General features: G+C 40.8%; 1 pseudogene; it reads right to left on the bottom strand.

Annotated features, from left to right (window-relative positions):
- Window positions 1-1,355: 1,355 nt before the first annotated feature.
- On the bottom strand, window positions 1,356-1,442 carry LOC129642645 (uncharacterized; annotated as a pseudogene).
- Window positions 1,443-13,911: the final 12,469 nt, after the last annotated feature.

Genomic DNA, 13,911 nt, shown 5'->3' on the forward strand with positions numbered 1-13,911 from the left:
ATCCAGGACTTTGTGATTTTGTAGTAATTGTACTCAAAGCAAATGAATCACAGCGAAATACTCAATGCTGATCCCACCCAGCTAGTTCTGTAATCACTGGCCCTGCAGAGGATAGGAAACACATTGTACAGCCCGATTTGTCCTTGTCAGAAGCACAACAATGCTTAGGACTAAAACCCAAAGTTATACATGACTCTAAAAAGAGCTATTTGTCAAGTGGTTCATTGGCACAAATTGAAATGAAATGAGGTCCCGGGCTCTTGAGGTCACTTTTCAACAGGAAGAATTCATTATCTAACTATACACAGAGGAAAATGCCTCACAATTGTATTTGCTTGTAAAGGATGAGTGCCCACACATAAAGCCAAAGTGGCAGAGGTCACTTAAAAGAAATAAATGACATAAAAGCAAAGACTCAAGTGTCCCTTGGCTGATAGCCTCTGGCTTCTTCCTCCCAGTCAGGGCTGCTTTGGGGCTTACTGCTCAATGGACTGAAGGAAATACTTGGAGAGGTCTTTGTTGTTTATGCAAAAATCACTTGCACAGGTCCTGCTAATTTGTCTACTGGAAACAGTGTAGTCTTATGAGTCTCTCCTTCTTGGGTTGGGGGCAGTTTATTCCCCATCCTTCCCCACATTCCACATTTTTCTGAAGTGTACATTTTCTTTTAAGACATTCTATGGCCTTCTCTTCACTTTGTGGAGAAAGTGCAACCTTGAATGTTTTACAGCTCATTGGGTGATAACTGGTAGGGTATTGTTTTCGGCTTAGAAAGTGGAGAGAAAGGAAGTGTACACTGAACACATCAAACCTGAGGACAGAATTTTTCAACATATTTATATAAATAACTTGGAACAGAGAATTGATTACTATGGTTTCTCTTGGGCAGAGTAGGGATGATAACAAAAATCAAAGACTTTTTTTCCCCCAGTTCATCTTAGGATTAACTTTAATGAAATAAGTAGTGTTGCACATTCTATGGGGTTGGACAAAGGTTTAATAACATATATCCATCATTATAATGTCATTCAAAGTATATTAAAAATATACTTTAGCTTATAAATATATTTTTAGCTTATAAAAACTGTAGTCTTTTTTTATCTCCCCCAAATCTCCTGGCAACCAATGATCTTATCATTGTTTCCATAGTTTTGCTTTTTTTTTTCAGAATGGCATGTACTTGGAATCTATTTTTCTTTCTCCGTTCAAAGCCTTTATAAGGTCTCTCATGGTCCACCCATGCATGGACCAGACAGGCTGTAGGTGGCAAGCTTCCCCATTAAGTACTGTAGCTTTTCTTCCAGTATTCAGCCCATTCCATTGGTCCTGCCCAGCAGCCACGTGGAAGTGCAGGGATGTGTTGGGTGTTTGTTCATAGGAAGGCTGCAAGTTTTGTACCCCTTGTCACCATGAACCCAGATTTATGTCATGTGAAAGACATTTTAAGTGAAAAAGAAAAATGACATGGCTAAAGAGGATGGATTTAAATAGGGATGGGGCAAGGAAGTGGATGTAGAGATCAATTCCCTTAATCTCTTCCCATATTTCAACCCTCTCTAAACTCTGACAGTAGGAGGGAAGGGCTGGAGAGGCCCACATATCAAGTCCAGCATCCATTTTTCAGTCCTGCCTGTTTTCCCCTGTCCGTTCACATCTCTTAGTCTTTTTTTCAAAGTTATTTTCTAATAATGTGGCCTCTCATTCATTCTCTTTCTCAAATTTTTTATGGCACCACCCTTGATGGAAATTGGACATCTTAACCATATTATATCTTCCAATCCATCAAAATGAATGTTTTTCCATTTGTTTCTGTCTTTAAAAAATTCTTTCAGCAGTATCTTTTCCTGGTTCTCAACTGTTGTTGTAGGTGACTGTTGCATGTTCCTGTTATAGTTTTTCTTGAATGGTAGGTGACTTTGGACATGATGGTGGTGCCCTTCATTGAGACATAGGATACATGAAGAGAATCAATATGTAGAGCATGGGGGAAGCCATGATCCCAGTGCTGGCTCTGTTGAGTTTTAAATACTAGTATGGCATCTACTAAATTTACTTAGATGCAGAGATTTGGAGTTAGACATTAATGATGGATAGAATCAGAAGAATGAGTGAAGATGCTTAGGGAATGTATATACAGAGAGGGAGAAGAAAATCAGTTCTTTCATTCTCATTTTCTCCAATAAAAAGCCATGTAAGTGAGACAGTATTTCCAACTTACTAACCCTACTTCTACTTTGAGTGCATGCTACAACAGCCAACAGGAAAGCAGGAAACATTAAAAGGAGAATTTGGACAAACAGAACCAAGTGTCAAGGGAGCAAGAGCATGGATACCTGCTTACTGCTTCCTTTCAGCTATCTGAATACTGTGTATTAAATAGTAATAATGATGATTTATCCAGTAAGATCTCCCTCCAGGGGCTTGTATGTCATGTGATTCTTTTCTCATTTCCCCTGATAGAAATAATTGTGGTCTTAAAAGCTTAGAGAGGAAGAGACGGGTCCATTTCTCCTTTTTCTTGTCCAGTAGACCCAATCTCCTTCAAATTTCATGTAAGACATTTAAAAGTGGCACCTATTCTCTTTAGTCTAGAATGATTTGAATGTGATTCGGCATAGAAGGGGACTGGACTGGATGGACATAAAGTTCTGTAATTTAATCTGTGAAGTGAGATGACAGTAAAGAGAGTGAGTCCCTTCAGTGTCCCCCAGCGACTTAGTAAGTATTTCTTGGTCCAATTTACAATCCTTTCCCATTATTTTCTTATGATTTATATGCGAAGGGGATGAAAGATATGTGATTAAGGAATATTAAATTTTATGTATAACTGTTATTGGAATGTAACTTCCATGAGGGCAGGGACCTTGCCTGTTTTGTTCACAACTTTACCTGCAGTGCTGAGAAAAGTGAGTGCATAGCACGCAGGGGTCACTCACTAGAGAGTTATTGAAGTAATTTTTATGGTCAGACCATGTACTAGATATGTGTTCATTTTTGGTGTGGAAAATATGTTAACTGTGACCATGTGACTTTGCATTAAACACAGTTACTAACAGATTTTAATAATTTATTTTATAGTTGCTTTGATGCCTTTTCCTAATATCTTAGTTTACATTTGATCTTGGGTTTGCCGTTGGATACTGCTATCAGATGTGAAAAGGTAGCAGTGTCTTTTTGACAAGTTTAATTTAGACCTTACATTCATTGTTACTTGTCTAGTCTACAAAGAGACCTTGATAATTGACAATTGTATTCAAGTCCTGAAAGAACTCAGTGAGCTGGCAATTAGGGGTGCCTTCTAGCTGTCACTTTGATTTTGTTGGGATTGTACTTCAATGCTTTGCCTAGAAGCACTAGGAGAGAGACAGTTTTCCTTTGCAGCCTCCCTGTAGAAAAACGTCACCAGCTTGGAAAAAAAAAAGGCACCTACTGACTTACTTATGTCTGGAATTAATGCAATCAGTAACATCTGAAGAAGGTAGATAAAGTATGTTTTCATTTCAATGAGATCAAAATTTTTAAAACTTTTGAGCTGCTAATCCTACTCCCTTCTTTCTATTACTTTTTCCTCTTTTCTTCAATACAATGTAGGCATCAAAGCTACAGCTTTGACATGACCAGAACAATTGGAGGCAGGGTGAAAATGCACTGCATAATGATTGAACACCATGACTTCGCTGAACAGCACAGATCTAAGATGGGGTTCACAGTAGTGACTGCCCCATCCTGGTTACCAACACCTCAGGAAGTGGAATGAAAGGCATCAGCTTGAATTATCCTGAGGCTCCTCAGCAGTTGTGGAACTTGTTGTAGTCTTTAATGAGATTTAAAAACCCCTAAAGAAAGTCAGGTCCCAGAAAATAGGGAGGACGGGACTGTTTTCTCTGTGGCGAAGACCAGTTTCCATTTATCCTGTCATGGTTTTTGGAAATGACTTTGCATTGACAACTGAGACTATTGGAGTGAGGGGGTCTGGAGGAGTGGGAAAATGCCTGAGGATTAGATGCCCTGGCTTGCTAATTAGGTTAAATTTAGACAGTGTGACATGTTTGTAAATGAAATACTGTGACTGTGGAAGAGGCATCTATGAACCCCATAGCAAAAGCAGAAAGAAAGCAAAATCAAAACAAGGTATATTGGTGAACTCACAGTTGTTTAAATCAATATCAGGGTATTTTTGGCCTTCTATATTATGGAAATTGGAAGTTAAACTGAGGATATCAATAGAATGGAAGAAAATACTAACTTGAAAAATATCTTAGCCTGTCCATCATGGAAAGTGATCTTTTAGAAAATTAGCTTCTTAGACTGGGTGGACAATCTCTCACCATATTTTAAAATGGGCAGTTTTAAGCTAGAATATCCAAAGAGGAAGCTTGCTCTGTGGACTTTATTTTCTGTCCTTTTAATCTTCAGTTCTGAGGTTCAGGAAATCTTAAGTTCTTACTGACTTAGCATGCCACTGAGAATACTTTGAAAAAGGGGGAGAGATGAAATTAGGGTAGATTCTGTTAATATAAGGTCTATTCCCAGAGACAGAAGGCTGCGTGCCTCTCCCTTATATAGCTAAAGTTCTGTGTGGCAGTTGGGAGGCAAACAGAAAATTAACAAGGAAACACAAACTTTAAACGATACAATAGACCAGTTAGACCTAATTGATATCTATAGGACATTTCATCCCAAAACAATGAATTTCACCTTTTTCTCAAGTGCACATGGAACCTTCTCCAGGATAGATCACATCCTGGGCCATAAAGCTAGCCTTGGTAAATTCAAAAACATAGAAATCATTCCAAGCATCTTTTCTGACCACAATGCAGTAAGATTAGATCTCAATTACAGGAGAAAAACTATTAAAAAATCCAACATATGGAGGCTGAACAACACGCTGCTGAATAACCAACAAATCACAGAAGAAATCAAAAAAGAAATCAAAATTTGCATAGAAACAAATGAAAATGAAAACACAACAACCCAAAACCTGTGGGACACGGTAAAAGCAGTCCTAAGGGGAAAGTTCATAGCAATACAGGCACACCTCAAGAAACAAGAAAAAAGTCAAATAAATAACCTAACTCTACACCTAAAGCAACTAGAAAAGGAAGAAATGAAGAACCCCAGGGTTAGTAGAAGGAAAGAAATCTTAAAAATTAGAGCAGAAATAAATGCAAAAGAAACAAAAGAGACCATAGCAAAAATCAACAAAACCAAAAGCTGGTTCTTTGAAAGGATAAATAAAATTGACAAACCATTAGCCAGACTCATCAAGAAACAAAGGGAGAAAAATCAAATCAATAAAATTAGAAATGAAAATGGAGAGATCACAACAGACAACACAGAAATACAAAGGATCATAAGAGACTACTATCAACAACTATATGCCAATAAAATGGACAATGTGGAAGAAATGGACAAATTCTTAGAAAAGTACAACTTTCCAAAACTCGATCAGGAAGAAATAGAAAATCTTATCAGACCCATCACAAGCACGGAAATTGAAACTGTAATCAAAAATCTTCCAGCAAACAAAAGCCCAGGTCCAGACGGCTTCACAGCTGAATTCTACCAAAAATTTAGAGAAGAGTTAACACCTATCCTGCTCAAACTCTTCCAGAAAATTGCAGAGGATGGTAAACTTCCAAACTCATTCTATGAGGCCACCATCACCCTAATACCAAAACCTGACAAAGATCCCACAAAAAAAGAAAACTACAGGCCAATATCACTGACGAACATAGATGCAAAAATCCTTAACAAAATTCTAGCAATCAGAATCCAACAACACATTAAAAAGATCATACACCATGACCAAGTGGGCTTTATCCCAGGGATGCAAGGATTCTTCAATATCCGCAAATCAATCAATGTAATACACCACATTAACAAATTGAAAAATAAAAACCATATGATTATCTCAATAGATGCAGAGAAAGCCTTTGACAAAATTCAACATCCATTTATGATCAAAACTCTCCAGAAAGCAGGAATAGAAGGAACCTACCTCAACATAATCAAAGCTATATATGACAAACCCACAGCAAACATTATCCTCAATGGTGAAAAATTGAAAGCATTTCCTCTAAAGTCAGGAACAAAACAAGGGTGCCCACTTTCACCATTACTATTCAACATAGTTTTGGAAGTTTTGGCCACAACAATCAGAACAGAAAAAGAAATAAAAGGAATCCAAATAGAAAAAGAAGAAGTAAAGCTCTCACTGTTTGCAGATGACATGATCCTCTACATAGAAAACCCTAAAGACTCCACCAGAAAATTACTAGAACTAATCAATGACTATAGTAAAGTTGCAGGATATAAAATCAACACATAGAAATCCCTTGCATTCCTATACACTAATAATGAGAAAACAGAAAGAGAAATTAAGGAAACAATTCCATTCACCATTGCAACGGAAAGAATAAAATACTTAGGAATATATCTACCTAAAGAATCTAAAGACCTATATATAGAAAACTATAAAACACTGGTGAAAGAAATCAAAGAGGACACTAACAGATGGAGAAATATACCATGTTCATGGATTGGAAGAATCAATATAGTGAAAATGAGTATACTACCCAAAGCAATCTATAGATTCAATGCAATCCCTATCAAGCTACCAACAGCATTCTTCACAGAGCTAGAACAAATAATTTCACAATTTGTATGGAAATACAAAAAACCTCGAATAGCCAAAGCGATCTTGAGAAAGAAGAATGGAACTGGAGGAATCAACCTACCTGACTTCAGGCTCTACTACAAAGCCACAGTTATCAAGACAGTATGGTACTGGCACAAAGACAGAAATATAGATCAATGGAACAAAATAGAAAGCCCAGAGATAAATCCACGCACATATGGACACCTTATCTTTGACAAAGGAGGCAAGAATATACAATGGATTAAAGACAATCTCTTTAACAAGTGGTGCTGGGAAATCTGGTCAACCACTTGTAAAAGAATGAAACTAGAACACTTTCTAACACCATACACAAAAATAAACTCAAAATGGATTAAAGATCTCAACGTAAGACCAGAAAGTATAAAACTCCTAGAGGAGAACATAGGCAAAACACTCTCTGACATACATCACAGCAGGATCCTCTATGACCCACCTCCCAGAATATTGGAAATAAAAGCAAAAATAAACAAATGGGACCTAATTAACCTTAAAAGCTTCTGCACATCAAAGGAAACTATTAGCAAGGTGAAAAGACAGCCTTCAGAATGGGAGAAGATAATAGCAAATGAAGCAACTGACAAACAACTAATCTCGAGAATATACAAGCAACTCCTACAGCTCAACTCCAGAAAAATAAATGACCCAATCAAAAAATGGGCCAAAGAACTAAATAGACATTTCTCCAAAGAAGACATACAGATGGCTAACAAACACATGAAAAGATGCTCAGCATCACTCATTATCAGAGAAATGCAAATCAAAACCACTATGAGGTACCATTTCATACCAGTCAGAATGGCTGCGATCCAAAAGTCTACAAGCAATAAATGCTGGAGAGGGTGTGGAGAAAAGGGAACCCTCTTACACTGTTGGTGGGAATGCAAACTAGTACAGCCACTATGGAGAACAGTGTGGAGATTCCTTAAAAAACTGGAAATAGAACTGCCTTATGATCCAGCAATCCCACTGCTGGGCATACACACTGAGAAAACCAGAAGGGAAAGAGACACGAGTACCCCAATGTTCATCGCAGCACTGTTTATAATAGCCAGGACATGGAAGCAACCTAGATGTCCATCAGCAGATGAATGGATAAGAAAGCTGTGGTACATATACACAATGGAGTATTACTCAGCCATTAAAAAGAATGCATTTGAGTCAGTTCTAATGAGGTGGATGAAACTGGAGCCTATTATACAGAGTGAAGTAAGCCAGAAAGAAAAACACCAATACAGTATACTAACGCATATATATGGAATTTAGAAAGATGGTAACAATAACCCTGTGTACGAGACAGCAAAAGAGACACTGATGTATAGAACAGTCTTACGGACTCTGTGGGAGAGGTAGAGGGTGGGAAGATTTGGGAGAATGGCATTGATACATGTAAAATATCATGTATGAAATGAGTTGCCAGTCCAGGTTCGATGCACGATACTGGATGCTTGGGGCTGGTGCACTGGGACGACCCAGAGGGATGGAATGGGGAGGGAGGAGGAAGGAGGGTTCAGGATGGGGAACACATGTATACCTGTGGTGGATTCATTTTGATATTTGGCAAAACTAATACAGTTATGTAAAGTTTAAAAATAAAATAAAATTAAAAAAAAAAAAAATCTTTACCTGAACCATCTACCTAAGGAAAAGTCAGAGTTTGTGTAGACTGTGGTAGGAGTCTTGGGTAATGAAGGCTCTGGGTGTAAGGCAGTGGAACAGGGCAGTTAGGAGCTCAGGCTCTGGAACCATTCTGCTTGGATTGGGGTCCCCACTGGGGATCCTTGTGTCCTGAGCAAGTTACTTAGTGTGCCAGTTTGGATTTTCTCAGACATAAACTCTGAGATGCGTTTAGTATGTGTGTGTGTGTGCATGCTATGGCACCTCATTCCAGTACTCTTGCCTGGAAAATCCCACGGACAGAGGAGCCTGGTAGGCTGCAGTCCATGGGGTAGCTAGGAGTCGGACACGACTGAGCGACTTCACTTTCACTTTTCACTTTCATGCATTGGAGAAGGCAATGGCAACCCACTCCAGTGTTCTTGCCTGGAGAATCCCAAGGACGGTGGAGCCTGGTGGGCTGCCGTCTATGGGGCTGCACAGAGTCGGACACGATTGAAGCGACTTAGCAGCAGCAGCAGCAGTGTGCATGCTAAGTCACTTCAGTTGTGTCCAACTCTTTGTGACCCCATGGGCTGTAGCCCACCAGGCTCCTCTGTCCATGGAATTCTCCAGGCAAGAATACTGGAGAGAGTTGCCATTCCCTTCTTCAGGGATCCTCCCAACCTAGGGATCGAACCATCATCTCTTGTGGCTCGTGCATTGCAGGCAGATTCTTTACTGCTGAGCCACCAGTGAAGCCTGAGTTTAGTGTACAGATTTTTTATTCTGGTGTGTTATTGGCCTAACAAATGAAAGAAGAAGGCAATAGAAGCAGGACAGGGCAGAGGGACAAGGTGGGTAGCCACGATGAAGCTCTGGAGCCTTAAGCAGGGCAAAGAGACACTCGCAGGGGTCAGTCATTGGAGGTGGGTCACCCTGAGGGGGATTGACTTGAGTAGAGGCAGCTCTGTTGGCGAGGCATCCTCGAGGGGCTGGGAGTGGACAGCTCTCTGCCAGCAGCTGGGGCAACAGGCCTTCAGAAGGGGTGACCTGGGTGGCATCATTGTCCAGGATACTTAGCTTCTCTGGACGTCTCTTTCCTAAGAATATTTAAGAATTAAATGAGGTGATACCTGTAAAGTGCTTAAAACTGTATTCATCATGAAGTGTATACTTGATTATTGCTGTGTACCAGGCAGAGATTAAATAATGAGCCCAGGGTCTCCCAGGTGGTAACACAAGAAAGCCCTCCCTGGCCATAGGTGGCTGGGTTTGCCTTACTTCCCACTGGACAACAGTGCTTCCCTGGTCTCTTTTATTTCCCTCTCCTTTCCTGCTACAGAACTCTCTCCTCCCAAGGCAGGAGATAGATGGGTTCCAGGTTAGACATTTACAACAGGCCTCCTGTTTGCATTTCCTGAGAGAGGAGATAGGTGGGCTCCAGCCTCCTGTTTGCCCTCTGAAATGGAAGTAACAACAGAAACAGAGTAAATGGGTAGTGTTTCTCTTTTAAACAATTTGAGATAATTGTCATGGCAAGGATAAAAAGGGGGCAAAACCCTGTTTGAGTAAAGGATTAAGGGATCTCCACTCCCCCTCCCCATGTTTTGGGACAAGGAAGACACTACGCACATGCAGAAAGGGTCCTTGGGGGGTCAAAAAGTCAGGGGATAATGCCAGGCCATAATGAGTCTTGCTCCTCCCAGAAGCCTTTGATTCAAGATCTATTTTGGTTGAGGGGTGCATGCGTACCTAGGGGAGGGTCCCAGGGTAGATCAGGTGTGGCAAAAGAAACCAGATAATTGGCTAAAGGTAAGCAAAGACTGGAAAGAGTTACTGCACTCCTCCTCACTAGCGGGGACACCCACACCTTTTCTCTCCAAGTATGCATCTCTGCGTTGCTTCTATCTTAACTAAACAAACCATTTCTCTGTGTGATCTCCCACTTATTGTTGAGCTAGTTCTAATGGCAAACCTTGTACCTGCATTTACGGTTTTTGCCTCCATAATAAATACATTTTTCACTGGAGACAAAGATCCAGGGAAAAATACCTTCTGGCCTTTTGCCCTTGCTGGTCTGGTGACTAGAATTCCTGGTTCTCATCCAGGCTACCCAGGTTCAATTCCAGGAAGAGGAATTAAGATCTCATTTCATGCCACTGCTCACTGCTGCCTCACCAAGATCACTCCCACCTACAGCCCCTCTAGCTTGCCACTTGTCTCTAGCGATGGGCTGGAGAATCTAGTTGGGGCAGGAGAGCTGACTAAGTAGTACCTGCCTTGGACTGCTCTCTTAGTCTCCAGACTCACGGTGCCCATGTTTCATCCCCATTCCCCCATTCTCAATTCTTTATATTTCATGTGCCACCCCAGGTCCAGAAGTGCAATGCTAATGTCTTATTTGTGGGATAAGATGTTAGTGCTTTCATTTGAAACTTAGATGAATCTGAACTCTAGTTATTTTTGTATTCAAAGACATATATTATACACTTTCTATGGGAAAATATTTTCCTATGCCTCAAATTGACATGTGAATGAATAATTAGTAAGCCGAGCTGCGTGTATTTTCTTCCTTCTTGAGTTGTAAGTTGAATAGCCAATGAGATGTTTTCCTTACAATTTCTTTTGTTGTAAGTTCATTGATGGGAAAGCTTTGTAGATAAATCACTGTATACATAGTATTGTAGGGAATACAATGAAGTAAAAGAATCTGTATTTTTATAAAGCTTACAGGCTAGGTTAGGGTTACATTACACAATAAGAATTGGAGCTGAATACTCTGTTTATGTGATACTTAATTCCTCTGGGTTTGCAACACAAGATGAAAACTGAAAAAAAAATTTTTTTTTTAGAGTTTTGGCTTTTTATTTTTTAAATTATTATTATTATTATTTTACTTTACAATATTGTATTGGTTTTGCCATACATCAACATGCATCTGCCATGGGTGTACACGTGTTCCCCATCCTGAACCCCCCTCCCATCTCCCTCCCCATACCATCACTCTGGGTCATCCCAGTGCACCAGCCCCAAGCTTCCTGTATCCTGCATCAAACCTGGACTAGCGATTTTCTTATATGATATTATACATGTTTTAATGCCATTCTCCCAAATCATCCCCCCCACCTCTCCCAAAGAGTCCAAAAGACTGTTCTATACATCTGTGTCTCTTTTGCTGTCTCGCATACAGGGTTGTAGTTACCATCTTTCTAAATTCCATATATATGCATTAGTATACTGTATTGGTGTTTTTCTTTCTGGCTTACTTTACTCTGTATAATAGGCTCCAGTTTCATCCACCTCATTAGAATGGATTCAAATGTATTCTTTTTAATGGCTGAGTAATACTCCTTTGTGTATATGTACCACAGCTTTCTTATCCATTCATCTGCTGATGGACATCTAGGTTGCTTCCCTGTCCTGGCTATTATAAACAGAGCTGCGATGAACATTGGCGTACACATGTCTCTTTCAATTCTGGTTTCCTAATTGTTGATGTTAAATGCAACATATATACATTATACAGATGAGAAACAGGAATGTGACTAATTTATGATAACTAAGTACTCAACCTAATGATGAAATCTATCAGCTGTCCTCAATTCTACCAAAGCTTTCTCTTCATAACTTTTCAGGTTCTCATTCACCCAAGTCATAGTGGGTGGAGGGATAAATTTCTACAGCGTCTCTTCTTCTCTTTTCTTCTTCTACAGCCACCTCATTGGAGTCTCTGAAGGAGAAAATGGGCATAAGCATTCCATTCTTTCTTTTCTTTTTGGGGGAAGACATGCTCTCGTGCTCTCTAGCTCTGTAGGTTACTTCCCTCCTCTGTGTTTCTGATTCCGCACATGAGGAGCAGCGCTGCTAATAGCATCCTAGCATCACGGTGAGGATTAAGGGAGCTCATGCCAGCAGAGTGCTGAGAACAGTGCTGTCACAGAGGGGGTCTCCACAGAGTTTAGCTCCTCTTGCTGTTTATTTATATTGTTTATTCATTTATGTTCTTTATTGTTTATGATCAAGACTGTGCATATGTGCCAAGAAGTCAGCTAAACTACTCCATGATATTGCTGTCTTGGCATGATTTGGTGCCAAGTGGCCTGCAGGGCCTTGACCTGACACTGCTGCTGCTGCTGCTGAGTCACTTCAGTCGTGTCCAACTCTGCATGACCCCATAGACGGCAGCCCACCAGGCTTCACCATCCCTGGGACTCTCCAGGCAAGAACACTGGAGTGGGTTGCCATTTCCTTCTCCAATGTGTGAAAGTGAAAAGTGAAAGGGAAGTCGCTCAGTCGTGTCTGACTCTTAGCGACCCCATGGACTGCAGCCTGCCAGGCTCCTCCATCCATGGGATTTTCCAGGCGAGAGTACTGGAGTGGGGTGCCATTGCCTTCTCCGTGACCTGACACTAGCCCATCCCAAAGTTGCATGCCCTAGATGACAGTTTGTAGAGAACAGAGCACACAGTCACAAACAAATATAAACTGATATAACTTTTTATATAACTGATATAACTTTTCCAGCAGTCTTTGTGAGCACTAGTCTTCCCAGGGCCTTCCTCCCCCTTGTGTGCCCTTAGGAGCTTACTGAAACCCTGCTGTTTTTGCTTTGAATTGAGCCATCTGACCTTAGTCTGGGAATCCCAAAGCAGTCCATCCATGGTCCCTAAAAAAGCCATGTGCTCTCTGCCTGCACCGTCTTGACTTCCCCATGGGCACCTCCAGGTGTGTGCTGTGTACCTTCTCCAGAACCTTTGAGTGATAAACTTCTCTATTCTGGTTTCCTTGTGATCTTTAGTTGAACTATGGCTCATCATTTGACACTCTAGGGCTCTGCTTAATACCTGTTAATTTAACAAAGTCACAGCAATGTGGCCTGGGGATGAAGAGGAGAATATGAACCAGGGAGGTAAGAGGGGTGGTTCTTTATAGATCACTGGAAGGCTTTCAGTCTAAGATGTTCTTCACACTCTCAGTGGGAACAGATACAGTTAATAATGAAAAGGGCTTCCACATCAGAGAGGAAAGTCAGCTGCTGCCCAGCCTCTCCACTTTACCTCAACTATTTGCTTATCATCTACTAGGCATAGGAGAAGAACTTGGTGCTTGTCCATCTATTTATTAACAGTAAATTTATTACTATTTATTACCAGTAGTAATAAATAAGGTCAGGATGAGAATTTCCCCATTCTCCCCTGAAGAGAAGATAGCCAAGTCCTGCCTGCCTTCTGCTGCACATGCTGGGGTGTCACTCCAGGACCTTGCTCCATATGTGTAAGCTTCACCATCCCTTAGACCACTGATTTCTCTGTTGCTGACTCCTAGCTCTTTCTTTGGTCTTGAAGCTGGGTAAGTATAGGCCTCATAGACCTGTGTGGTGCAACCTAACAATTGGCAGAACCAGCCAGGAGACCAAGGAAACTCCCGTGAGAGCTGAGATGTCAAGAAATATAGCACTGGAATGGAAAGTTGCAGGTACTGTCCACTAGCATGTAGGGCCTGAGAGTTGCAGGTATAATTCCTGGCTGGCCGACAGCTGACATGCAGGGCCCAAAACTTCCAGGGATGACTCTGAAAGATGTTGTGAGGGAGGAAGGAATTCTGGAGTAGGTGGCTGTCTACTGTTATGTGGA

Source organism: Bubalus kerabau, chromosome 1 (genome assembly GCF_029407905.1).
Source record: "Bubalus kerabau isolate K-KA32 ecotype Philippines breed swamp buffalo chromosome 1, PCC_UOA_SB_1v2, whole genome shotgun sequence".
Classification (NCBI taxonomy): domain Eukaryota; kingdom Metazoa; phylum Chordata; class Mammalia; order Artiodactyla; family Bovidae; genus Bubalus; species Bubalus kerabau.